We start from the raw sequence: 13990 nt of genomic DNA on the forward strand, positions 1-13990 counted from the left end.
GAAAATTTTCGGCCTGGAGGCTGGCTTTTCATAAATTATGCCAAAGCACACGGTGGAAATGTTCATTGAAATTCATTAGAACGAATAACAATAAGAAGTTCTAAGAAATTATTATGTGTCTCTAGACGTAGGGTTCCTAATTCTACAAATGTTCTGGAAGGCAAGACTTTTCTAGTGATCGAAATAATAGCGATCATCATTTTCCACTTACTCAAGGCACAATTTCATAAAAATGAATTGCTTAAAGTTTTTAATCGTAGGATCATGGATCGTAGAAGTAACATATTTTTGCCTGTGCATGCGGCAACTATTTGCACAATGGCCGTGGCCAAGAGACCAAAAGGCCAAAAGGCAGTCTGGGCCGCGGCGCGTGGCAGTTACGTTAGCGGTGCAGTGGTGCAATGGTGCATTGGTGCAGTGGTGCGGTGGTGCAGCCAGTTGTGGATGAATGAGCCAGCCACCGACTGAATGGCTGCAATTTGCACCAGCAGCCGTCGAGCCGAACCGAACCTCTTTTTTCTTTTATGAATGAATAACTTTGCGGCCGTTTTAACGCCTGGCTGACTTTCGCTTTAATTTGGTTGTAAGCAAATTAAGTTTTATTAATTGGCGGCCGTAAAGATTAAAGCGGCTTATGCAGGCGCTCGACTGCAGTGACCCCTTCCCCCCTGGCCAGCACTGGGGAAATGGCCTTAATGGGAGGTCTGGTTTTTGCCCTACAAAGAGTTGACACCCCAGTTCGATGGGACTTTTCGATCGGGTGGTAAGAACCCCATGGGGGAAAATGTCGCGGAAATGAATAATTACGAGTATTATTGAATCGGGCTTCAAGCAATTGCGCAACGCGTTACACATGTGCATAACACCGGTTTAAATTGCCCGTAAATTAATTATTATTAGCCATAGAAGCTGGCGCTGCATTAATTTTAATTTACAGAAGCTATGCTGGAGCTAGTCATCCCGGGAAATAATAATTGAAAAATGTATTGAATAAAATCAACAAGTCTTGGGAAAAGCTATGCAGATTTATTTTTAATAAATATTGAAACATGGCTATAAATTGAATAAATTCCCTGACTCGAAAAATGCTTTCACTTGACTGCCTAAAATAAATTCAACAATTAGGTTTCGACTCAATGGATTGGAAGTAGCAAATTGCTTGTTAATTGCATGTAACATTTTAAATTTATTGAAAAATTGTGCAACCTCTAAGCACTTGAAATAATTTGAAAATTGTAAATAAAATTGAATCAAAAATCTTTCAGCACAGTAAACCACTGGAAACTTCTGGAACTTCTTGAATCTGCTCATACACCACAAAGTCCTTTTCGAAGGACTCACGCTGCTCGAAACGAAACTCACCTTTTTCACGTAAGTAACAGAACGGATTTCGTCGTTTAGAACTCTGCGAAGAATTCCGGGGGATCACTAGCCACTTTCTTTCTGCTTTCGATTTGTATCTTTGATTTGTATCTCACAGAGTTATAAGATCCTTTAAATCGCTTTTACACGTAGCTCAACATTTCGCGCACTTCATGGGTTTGTTCAACTCGATGTTTGTGTTCACTTGACAGTTTTATCTGCGTTGCTTGTTGGTTAGTTATATATTTTTAGGGCAAAGGTAATCCACTGGAGGTAAAAGGCAAAAGAATGGTTTTTGGCCAACTGAGGATGGTGATGTTCTCTGTTGGCGGTTCGTTTCGGCTGCTTGGGGCACCACCAAGATACAACCGCTTCATAAAATTCAAAGAGACTCGGACCCAATAGCTTCTCGCTGCTTATTTATATAGCCTACGTAGCGCGGCGGTTTTTTTTTCCCATTTTTTTTTATTTTAAATCAAAGGTATGAGCTGTGGTGGCAGCGACGCCGGCTGCGACGCGGGCAGCGGCAGCAAAAGCAACAACTTGCAGCGGAGAGAGAGAGCTACGCCGAAACGGAGAAAGAGCGCGGCTAAGAACACAAATACAAACACACTCAAATGGTGTGCGAGCAAAAGCAAAGGCAAAAGCAAAAGCAAACTGCTCATCAATTGGATCTCACTGCGCCGCAGTCGCCGCCTCCGTCGCTGTCGCGGTCGCCGTCGCAGTCGGCGTCGCCGAAGCCGGCTTCAAAGCAACGCCGCTGCGCTGCTGCAGCGACGGCGACGGCGACGTCGACTGCGCGGCGAGCATGTAACTTTGGCCAAAAGCAAAGACTCTCGGCTCACACGCTCTGCAGCTCGGCAAGTTCTTGGTCTTCGGTCGGCAGCTTCGTGGTCGCGGTCTTGGCCATGGCCAAAACGGGCAGAAGAAGAATTGGCCAAGACGACGACGACGAAGATGATGATGATGATGACGATGACGATGGTGATGATGATGATGATGATGCTGTAGTGGATGCTGCTGCTTTTGCTGCTGCTGCTGCTCTTGCCGCTTCAGTCAGTCAGTTGGCCATCAAGCGGCTCTTTGCGGTTTGGTTTGGGCCAGGCGTAGAAAAAACGTGAAGTATAGAAAAACACAGTCTGAAGGAACCCAGTCAAAATGCAAAGTACAGGTGTTGACTTCTAATTAAACAAGGGGCGACAAATATGGCTTGGATTTGGCTGCTTTGGACCAACCGGTTCTTCGGTTTAAGCCAACTACAAATAGCATCCCCGGTAGACCGAACAGAACCGAAAAAAAAAGTGCGTGACTCCCGTCTGCGTAGTATTGACCTTTCCTATAATTAAAGCCGGTTAATTGTTTCTTGTTTTGCGCATTTCTTGGCTTGCCTTGCGAAATTCCTTTGTTCAGTTCAATTAATTATTTAATTACTCGACGCCAAGTTGGCAATTTCGCACTTGGCTTTGTCTCGTCTCCCCGCATTTTCTATTTTACTTTGATTTTTTTTTTGGGTTTTTTTGGCCAAAATATAAGTTGCAAGTCGCGCGCGCGCTCTCCTCACTCACTCTTTCACTCACTTTAGCCACTTTTGCACGCGATGGTATAAGATGGCCAAAAGCGAGTTCGAGTTCTACCAACCGTTTGAACTGGGGAATTTGGCTTGTTTCCGAGCCGGTGGCACGTCCATTACACGACGCGCACGTTTCGCTAATGAACTGAACATTTCCGCTTTGCCGGCATCCTTTGGCCGCGCTCAGCATCTTGGTCCTTTTGGTCAGGAGGCTCGCCAGATTTGCGCCACTGCGCCGGCGCGTGTCGAACATTTGAGCGTGGAATTTGTCGCATTGCCACCATGGAACAGCAATCAACACAGCAACAACAGCAACAAGGGGCAGCATCTCCGAAAGTGGCATAAAGAAAAGCCGGGAACAAAAACCACCCGCTCCCGTCACTCGAAGTGCTGTCCAATACCAATCGCATTCGGAGCACTCAAAGAAATGCGATGCCAACTCAATTAGAGTAAATTGCATTACAACTAAGGGGATCTTCAACTTTATGAGGCATTTTAAATTTATAGGAGTACGCTTATTCATGCATTATTATTTGATTTCCTATCTGGCATAAGTACTTTTCAAAATATATAAATATTACAGCAACAAAATATTAAAATCCCAAGCAACTCAACTGAGTTTCCTATGAATGCGTAAGATCAGGTTTGGTTCTGCAGACTTATTTTTCTCAGTGCACGGAGGGCAATCCCGACTACGTGTTGCCAACTTTTGTCGATTGTCGCCTGTTGTTGTTGCTGCTGCGCGGTGTGTGTGTCTGTTTGTGCTTGTTGTGCTTGTGTGTTTGTTGTGTTTGCTCTTGTTGTATGACTCCAGTTGTTGTTGCTGCTGCCGATGCTGCTGGGATGTTGCCGCTGTTTCTGATGTTCCTGCCGTCTCGTTGTCGTGAAATATTTTTGGCATTTTCGCTTTATACGTGCAAATTTAATGGCAATTGGTGCGAAATGCCGGACATGCAAAGCTTTTTTTCCGAGCAGAAAGGAGATGGAGCTGGCTGGGATGACAGGCGGCGACCGGGGGGGCGGTGGGTGTTTCTGGGAGGTCGGGAGGTCACGAGGGGGCCATAGTGGCAATGTGGGTGGCACAGCTTCAATTGTACAGGGTGCAAAGGCAACCAAAACTTGGCTCATTCTACGACTTCGAGTTCTTTGTGCGCTCGTTTCAATATAATATAATATTTTGAATCGCATCTCAGAGAATGAGCTGTTGGGAAAAATGACCGAACGCAGATTGGGTTTTTTCTTTGCTGTTTATGAATCATGATTCATATATAGAATACCTGTCGCCGAATGAGTGCCATTAAAATCATTACCCATTAAGGCTGTGTATTCACTTGAAAGAGGATTTAAGTCAACTGGCGATGAACTCAAATGTTGGGGCTTCCGTGGCATTCAGCTAACCACACCCTGTTTGTTCTTCTTATTTTGTAGTGGACCAACCGCAGAGGCGACCCTCGCTAAGTGCCATCCATCAGGACCACAAAACCAGACCGAAAAACCAGGACAACTCAGTGCAAACGCTTGAGTAAATAAATAGGCAGCGACAGTTTTCGATGGCCAAAGTCCAGTAGGAGTGACTCGTTCGGGGGCAAATGCCAAGCGACAACGTCGACTGATTTCCATTGTGTGATGTGACAGGTGTCAAGCCGCGTGGACAGGTGGGTGGACTGGAGGACTGGAGGACAGGAGGACGGGAGGGTGGACTGGTGGACAGGAAACCAGGAGGAGCTGGCAAAAAACAGGATCTCTGACCAGGGCCAAGACCAGCAGAGAGTAGAGATGCGAGTCGAGCGAAGAGGCATCATGACCAATTAGCCTTGTTAGCGGGATGAGCTGCGGGCATTGGGCCATGCCACGCCATGCGGCACTAACGGTATCTGTATCTGTATCTGTTTCTGGCCAACAAGAATTTCAGAACTTCAGAATGCCAGCGAACTGACACTCCACGCACGCCTGAGTTCAATTGATTTAACATGAAAGTGTAGCTGGGTAAATTGATTTCCAGAAAATGTTTAACTTTGCCATGGCCAATTTCGCTGGACTTTGTTATTGTCTTCTCGACCATCAAAGTTTTACGCTGTTGCCACGCAGCGGGGGTTGGGGCTTTTAGTGCTGATGCTGCCAAGTGGCTCACTGGAAATAGCCAGCAATTTTAGCAAATAAGCTTAAAGACCATTTAGGCGGCGAGAAAACAGTTTAAATTAGTACTACTGATTTAGGGAATTTACACCAATTTAATGGGTGTTTTTTTTTAATAATAAATGTATTTTTTACATACAATCAATTGTGACTGCCATCAGTATGAGTGTAAACACGAAATGCTATGTATTATATAGCCAAAAGTCTGTAGTTTCCGGTTCTTGACCTTTCGAATATGCCTTCTAGCCAGAACTAGAGGCACTGACAACCCTAGTGGTCCATCCAAACCCTTCGTAGACATCTCTATAGTCTCTACATGGTATTCATTCGTTTATACACATGCAGACCCCCCAGCACTTTGTCTTCGTCTAGTTGCTGCCTATCGGTACAAGTATCTGTAGCTGACCGTAACGAATTGCGTCTGTTTCAGTAGTTGTTGTTGTTTGCCAAAAATGTTATAAAGTATCTTTCGCCGGCGTTCTATTTTGGCGAATATCTGCAGCCCAACGAATGAATCCCGTTTGCAACCCTCGAAAAGCGAGAATCGAGAACTGAGAACTGAGAACCGAGAACGGATAGCAGTCGTCGCCTTCCAGCGAGGGTGATGACTGATGATGCTGGCGCGACTCGTCCTCCGACCTCCTTTCCTTCGACTTGGTCCTGCGAAGTAGTCTGCGTATCCTGCTTTTTTGTTGTCTACTTTCCGGGCGCTTTAAAAGTTCATTTGCACCGCCGTCGGACGTCGCATTCTGTGGGCAAATTAAATAATAGGCTTACGGTGGCTTAGTGTCGCAATTGCGGCTGCCATCGCATTTAGCATGCCATAAAGGCAAACATTTTTAATAATATTTATTGCCGGGCCATTCATGTGTCTTTAATGTGCCCCAGACAAGAACGCAGCTCGTGCATAACAAGCGGCTTGTCATTCTGTTAGCCAAGTTAGTAGTCGAACGCCAGCTCCAAGCTCGACGCTCGAAGCTCCTTTGTCGTGTTGCCCAAACCACGCTCCATCTAACTTGGCCTACGCCAGCTGCATTGCGAATGAGCCTCCATCTAGCGCCTATGCGAATTCAATCAAGTCATCAGTCGCCTGACCCTCGCCCCCATATCATGGTGCCCTAAAGTCCAGCTTGCAGACCCAGGACCTACAGTCCCAGACCCTTGAAGTATCTCGGAGCAGCGCTCATTCGTGAATAAGTACACATTTGTACAAGCGATACTATCCGAACACAACGATCTTATAAGCAAACAAATTTCATTTTAATTGTGAATATATCGATCCAAAGACGTGGCCCCATTTTCAATGGGCTTAGCTATGCCTAAGACATTCCTTACTATCTGATTGAGAACTAACAATGTTGTTACGTGATCAGCTCCAGATTGGCTCCACAAGGAACCCCCAGACGGCCGTAGGCAATTACGGTTAAGTGTAAGTGCCTTTCCCATGGCTAAGTACAAGAAATGCCATTCATGAATCATTCTGGACTACGGCTAACTATGGAAAATCAATCGCTTTTCGCAATGATTGCTTGTTTGGGCGCCACGTTCCTGCGGTTCTTGGCCAGCTTTTGTTGTTGGCGCCTCGAATGTGCAACGCATTAGCAAAAGTGATCGGATAAGCGAATTACAAATTGCAAATTGCAACTGCAACAGTAGCAAAAACAGCCAAGATGCCAGTTGCATATGCAATGAGCTCAGCTCCGTCAGCTCTGCAGTTCTGTAGCTTTAATGAATGGCTCGGCTAAGTAAGTTCGAGATCTACTCAACTCAACTCAGCTGAACCACAGGACTTGGCCCTGAAGTCGGCGCCAGGAAAATCGTCCTCATGCATATGCAGGGCCATATATCATTCCGCACATATGCATATGCAAATACCATTTGTCACACAGTCAGCTCGGCTGGTTTGCTGTTTCAGTTTTCTGTTTCGGATTGCCGGCAGTTACTGTTGCTTTTGGGGGCAGTTAAAATGGCACCGAGCCTCGCCCTGCAAATCAGAATTTTAAGTGCCCGATTTTACTGGAGTTTAACGAAATTAAACAAGCCTTTTTATGGAGCATAAATCCACAGATTGCCGTGGGCCAAACTCGGCGATGACGACAAAGTTGGGTTAAATATCAGCTACGGTATTAGCTACATGCTGAAAAAGGGAATATGGCTGATAGAAATGAAAAGAAATTATTAATTTGCGCATGGCTAAAATCAAAACATGAAACAGTCGAAAATCAAGTTTAAGGTTAACTTAATTAATAGGCAAAATCAAGCTAACAACTAGGTAGGTATTTATCTCTGTGCAGCGCTGTAGCTTCATGAAATTAGCATCTTTGATTTGAGAATATCCACCGTATGCCGTATTCCGATGTCCGAGTATTTGGTTTGGAGTTGACCCAATTAGTTTGGGTGAGTAACTCATAAAACCGACATGCGATTGCTTATCAGCACCACGACCCTTTGGGTTTTTGGTCTCCGGTCTCTGGAATTTGGTATTTGCTTTCTCTCGGACTCGAATTTGGCGTGGCTTCTTTGGAGTTTGGATTGGGACTCGGACTCGGACTCGGGATTGAGAATGGAATTGGAATTGGAATTGGAATTGGAGCATTCACACACAGATATACTACAGATATGCTAGCATCTCCCACTTCCACTGCGCTTCACTTCTTTTAAGCCCCAATAAGTTTTGGCCATTGTTTGCCAACTGGGTGTGGGATGACCTGGGGAGGGGTCCAAATTGGAAGCCTGGAGAAGGGATGATGACAAGTGTAGCAATCGCAGCGAAAACTGCGGAAATTGCTAGAATAAACAGAGTCAGAACGACGAAATAGGATAATTTCGGACACTATTTGATAATCTCAAATAATATTCTCACGCTTTTTACACGGCTCGTTGACTGCCAGTTCGAGTTAGATGCAAAGGCCCAGATAAACACCAGCGAAGTGTTAAAGCCCATCAGTAGAGTGAAAAAGCTGGCAACAAATAAAAAAAAGGAAAAAGAAACCGAAATTAATATAAATGCCAACCGACACGTTTCAGTTTTCAGCTCAAAGAAATCAAAAAATGTAATGAAAGCGCAACAATTACTACGTTTTTTTGGGGGTCAAATGCAAATTGCAACATATCTGTGACAGCTGCGTTTTTTTCCTTTTTTTGTGGGTGGCTTTCAGGGTCAAGTTTGGGGACCCACGTCCCGCTGAAAGTGATCGAAAATCTATAAAATTCGAGTTCAAAAAGGGCTGAAAGCGAAAGATCGGGGTAACGGTTAACATAGTGGGTATTATTTAGCCGTGATTGATGATCGTCGCGTGTTTCGAGCGGAACACAATGGCTCGGAAATGGTGATTATGTGCTTGTAAATTTTGTCTCCTTTCGATTTCGACGCAGTTCGCCTAACGGCCAGCGATTTTTTGTTTAAACATTGAGCTTATTGTTGTACAATTTAACACATTTCGTGGCTTTTTATACTTACCACCTGACTGGGTGTATATAAATATCGTGCCCCCGCGGCTATTCGACTATTTGCCTAACAATTAGAAGTTATTTAGCCAATTCATTGTCTTATTTTGGCTGCAGTCGCATGAATTTTAATGTTAAGCAAACATTTGTCAAAGGCAAACAATCGACTCCGAAAATTCGTGTTTAACTCCAAATTGGCATTCATAATTGGCGGCAAAGTATTTGCACTGCGTGCATAATGCCAACAAAAAAGTTCTCAAGGACGCAGAACCGCGAATCTATGGCTCAAAATAACCCACAACCATCAGCCCATTATTCAAGCGGATCGATCCTTTAACAAGACGGCACAGTTAATTAAATTTACATTAATTTTGCAACGCTAACGATGCCCGGCATATCAGCATTCTCAACGGGTAAACATCATTTACACCGGGATTGGGACTCAGATTGGGATTGCTACTCGGATTGTCTCGTTAAAGTCAACGGATGGGCTGTGGACTCGACAAATATGTGTGCAGACAGAAGTTGACAGTTGGCAAAAAGAGCGAAAAAGATGATTATGTTCGTGGCACAGGCAAACAGAACCGAATTTCAATAGCAAATTCAATGGCAGCTCATAAATGCTCTGCAGGAGCGGTTCAAGGTTAAAGCGAATTCTGCGAAATATGTTTGAAAATTTACCCAGACCCTGATAAATACAAAAAACAACATTGCAGCCATCAAATGTACGAAAATCCTCTTTTCCCAAATGTATTCAATAGTCAGTGGTTAATCCCACCAACGATGACTGCAAATATTTTGAATGATTCGGAATTCCGTTGGCAATCATCATCTTTGACAGGCCTTACTTAAATGTTGGCTATAACTTTTTACTTATCATGCAATCTATGTAATTTCAATTAGCGACAATGACCCACGCGAAATACATTAATTATGTTCCAATTAGGTTCGACTAATCATTGAGGCTCGTGAATAAAGTTATTTCCCAATAAATTTTTTTAAGTGAGTACTTAACGTCTATAGACTACTACAAAATATATCTCTTCGAATAGGTGGTCTTTACGCCAAATTAACCATGTCTTTCTTGTCTTACTTCGAAGACACAAATCTTAGTGCTACAGCTTAAAAAACATAAAACTTCCAGCAAGTATTTCAACGTTTGCAAACCTACTTTGTGAATAAATTTAAGATGGCACTAAATCAAGTTTACAATAAGGTGTGGGAATCGTCTGTCCATCCACATTAAAGCCCAAATTCACTCGGCCGAAGTGCGTATGGCTTTGGGAAATAGAAACAATAAATAAAAGAGGTCACTCTGTCTGTGGCAAATCGCCTGCCCAAACCACCATTGCCGTTCGGGAGTGAGCTGTCGCACTCAATCCGCCGGATTCAGTGTCCACATGAGCACGTCTGGCCGGGTTCACCCGCAAACACCAAAGAGCAGTGGAGTAGAGTGGAGCAGAGCAGACACCCACCCAGTCCATTCGGCAGACGGAACAATAATCATCGCACTCGCAAACAAAATCGCAACAACACATCGACAATGGGCGGCAACAAATAAATTCAAACAATGTGCCGAACGAAATGTAAAGCATAAATATTTGCCAAAGGGCCCGGGACACTGCCAGCTGAGACCCGGTACCCCAATCCCCCAATCCCCCGAAAACCCCCGGCCCAATCCCGGCCAGCAAGCGACGCGTCGGACGACAGTCACGTTTCCAGTGCACGCACATTGCGCATACGCCGTGTTGGCCGTACATATCTACGCATCGAGCATCGAGCATTTCGCACATGCCGGCCAGTCTGGGAAGGGGCATCATTCATATTTTAGCCCAGCCAAAAACGGTTTCGATAGCAGCCAGCGAACATCATCATCACCGGGATTGCAGTTGCGGTGGTTGAGGTGCTTAAAGTGGTGCAGTAGGCGGTGCCAGCGGTTTTCATGTCATCGCAGGCGGGAATTGAATTTCGCGCCAAATGACTGGCGGCAGTTTTTCAACTGCTTCATGTTGGGCCATGCCATATCTGTCAGTCGCATATCTATATAACCATCGCAGGTACACATCTCTGTATATATATACTTATATATACATTTGTTCCCGAACTGCATCTACATATATTAACGTGCGTGTGCGCTTCCCTCTTGTCTGAGCAACTTACATTTAATGCTTACATTTTTGGCTTTTTCACGCTCACAGTCTGACGCGCCTCAAAAGCCAAACAAGGCTGAAATGCACTAGGAGAAAATAGATTGCTTTTTTACATAAATTTCATTTAATTAATTCAAAGCTGTATTTGCATTATAGCACTTGCCAATGATTCATTTTTAGAACACATTATTTATTGATTTCTTCTCAATGCATTTTAAATCGGACTTACTCACTGACACCTATTCGTTTATTTTTAGAACAGGCCTAGCCAGTTAACTCATTCGTTCTTAGCATTATTTTATTAAGACTGAGCTTTTACACCAAGCTCATGAATATTAATGTCTAGATGGGTCTTAAACATTTTATTGCCCGGCTAACAGACTATTTCAGCTGCGCCAGGTAAAGTACTAATGAACACTTAAAAAGTACTAACATAAATAAGTTAATTGACAAAACTTTGGGTTTAATTAAGGAAGACATCACATTAACTAGCTGGTCATTTCATTGGGACTAGTTGATTCGAAGTGCTTTGCTTGTAGGATTTTAGGTTATTGAAATAATTGTGGCTGCTAAGGGCAGAACAATGAATTTCTCCCAGTGCTGACTATGCACACTTCACTTCACTTTACTTGGCTGGCTGAAATGACTGCTGTGACTGGGATGACTGCGATGGCAGGCAGGTCCCATTAACAATTTTGGGGCTGGCTAGGATCTGTCTGCTGCTTAAGTGCGTCTCGTTCTCGTGCGCTGCCTTTGACAGCTTTTGTTAGCTGGATTTTTGGCATTTTGGCGCGACTTTAAGTCCAGGCCCATCTTCATCTCCATCTCCAGCTTCTCCAGCTTCTACATGCCAGGTTGACTTATGATGCGATGCCCAAGTTGAGCGGAGAACTTTAATTGAAATTTCGCCGGCAATGGAGCTGGCGACAAGTTGATTTTCCACTTGGCCAGCGGCTATTGGAGCAGCGAAACGAATTGGACATTAAACGCTACCGTTGGCCAAATTGCCAGCGGGCCGGCCAGCAGATTCAACAGCCAGTGCGATTGGCGTTAACAAGCGCATTAGATTGGCCGCATCCCGGGATTCCACAGTGATCCCAGAGATCCGAGATCCGAGATCCCCAATCCCAGCTAGCCAGTCAGTCCGTCAGTCAGCTAGTCGGTGGCCAATTTGGCAAGGCTGTTTGGGGAATTGCTTGGACCAGGTCTTAACCAACTGCCAAGGCAATTTGCTTGCTGTTTGTCAAGAACGTGTCCCTGTTTGGACTCCTAGTTGGACTCGGAGTGCGATGGGGATTCAGCTACTGGTTCGGGGTGTGGAAGTCCAGGAAGCACTCTCCCAAGCAAGACTCTCGAATCTGTTGACTGCTTCTGATTCCGATTTTGTTGTAACTGGAACCGCATCTAAAAACCAGACCAGCAACGACAGCAACAAAGTAGCTGCCGCACAGCAAATAAAAACTGCGCTTCAACACGCACATCGGGAAAAACCCAACTCCTCCTCCATTGCTTTTCCTCCCAGAAGTCTGTTTGTAGTTTGCAAATTGTAACTAGATACAATTTGTAGCGTGGCTTTGTTTGCTGCCCGCTGACTTATTGCAGGAAGGAAAGCAGCGCAGAAAGATGGAAAGATGCAAGAAGAACGATCTGGTCTGCGCATTTCTGCAAGTCACCTCCCAGATACTCTTTACACGTGCTCAATCCATGCGGTATGCTGGGTATATATCCATGAGGTATACACCCTTTGCAAGGGTATGAAAAGCGCTGCCGGCAACTCGATGCAGACGGTCGCAATTGTTGGTTGCACCCAAAGTGCGTACTCGTATGTCTGGTTTTGGCCGTGGTTCTGGTTGCAGTTGCTCTTGCCCATGCTCCTTCTCCTCCGGTGGAAGCCATGAACCAGTGCACCACCACCTGCCCCGCGTGCACCGCGTGCACCGCCAGCACCGCCGGTACCAGTGATTTGTTGCATTTCTAATGCGACTGGGCTCGCTGTGTGCCCGCTGCACTTGTCGGCCCATGATATGTTTGTGTTTGCATTTTGGCCTGGCCCACACCCAGGCCCCCACCCTTCTGTCCAGGCCAATTTCCATTCTCGCCGAGGGAACTCACTTACGCTGGGATTTCAATTTCGAGCGGAAAGCAGCCAGAAGTGTGCGAAGTTTCAATTGCCCCGCGGCCGGAGCAGCTGGCGAAGGCAGATGAAGGGCGAGGACCAGGAACCAGCGATGTCTATCTGCCTCCTAGTGGTAAACTGGCCGCGGGTCATGGCGAATAACGTTAGAATATATTCGACATGCCTTCTTAAAGGCATAAAGGCTACGCATAAAATCGGCTAATCGCAAAGGAACCAAGCTTACTAAAACTGTACTCATACCATACGATTCTAACAGACACAAGTTTTTCTCCGTGCAGGAATGGAGAGAGTGTCAATTCAGATTTCACATCCACTTATAGTGTCATCAGCACAAAAAGATTTAAGCGCTGATTAATCCAATCCAATCAAATCCCTAATAGATGCAAATTAACGACAAATCATTTGCAGATTGCCCCCAGATAGCAAACTTATGGCATAGCTCCAGGGAACTATATATGGCATGGGTTGGTATAGCGTGGCATGTGATGCCCCTCAATTAGCCGCAGCTGACTGCCATGCCGTCCAATTTACAATTCAATTAACTTTCCAGCAGAGCTGTCAACACAATTCCATCTGGCGAAAAGTAAAACGCTCGCTTCATTAGCAAATTCTCGGCAAATTGCACTGACCTGCTAAAAAGCTGTAGAAGCTTACCCGAAAATCTCGGAGGATGCACCCAGCCCAGTGGACGGCGTGGATGGACCAGACCCACTTTGCAGCAATCAATTGCAACCGAGGCAGGGGAACACCCCCCCAAAAAAAACAAGACAAAAAGAACGAACGAACGAAGGACACACCCCCAGTGAAAAGCGAGTTGGGTGAAAGCTTTTGCACCAGCTAGCATTAACTGCGGATTACTTAAATGCTTTTTAATTGAAATTTTTCCTAATTTCACTTTGGGGGATCAAGTGCAACCAGCACACTAAGGCTACGCAAACACACAGACGCCCAGGGACACCCAATCCAGACGACCAGCGGCAGGAATCTCAATCTCCGACAGCAGCACGCTCTGGCGCCTTGCTACCCCAATTTGGAATGGGTATCTGCTGGTGGATGTGGATGTGAATGTGGGCATGGGTTTGGGTGTGGGTGTGGGTGGGGGCCACAGACTCTAGACCAGAGAAAAGGGAAGTTTTTGCTTGTCTAGCCAGGGCAGCATGGCAACATGGAGAACTTTGCTCCGCTCCA

General features: G+C 45.3%; 1 protein-coding gene across 3 annotated transcripts in view; it reads right to left on the reverse strand.

Moving 5' to 3' along the window:
- The window catches only part of LOC6554265 (titin), a 38706-nt gene extending 35612 nt beyond the window's left edge, over positions 1 to 3094 (reverse strand). For 2 of the 3 annotated variants that reach the window (XM_026977654.1, XM_026977642.1), the window contains exon 1: positions 1363 to 1788. The gene's annotated coding sequence lies outside the window, so the exon portion shown is untranslated. Of the gene's footprint in view, positions 1 to 1362; positions 1789 to 3000 lie in introns of those variants that run through there. The other variant, XM_026977649.1, reaches the window with a different exon arrangement.
- Between the last annotated feature and the right edge of the window lie 10896 nt (positions 3095 to 13990).

This window comes from Drosophila erecta, unplaced genomic scaffold, assembly GCF_003286155.1.
Source record: "Drosophila erecta strain 14021-0224.00,06,07 unplaced genomic scaffold, DereRS2 tig00000000-arrow-pilon, whole genome shotgun sequence".
NCBI lineage: Eukaryota > Metazoa > Arthropoda > Insecta > Diptera > Drosophilidae > Drosophila > Drosophila erecta.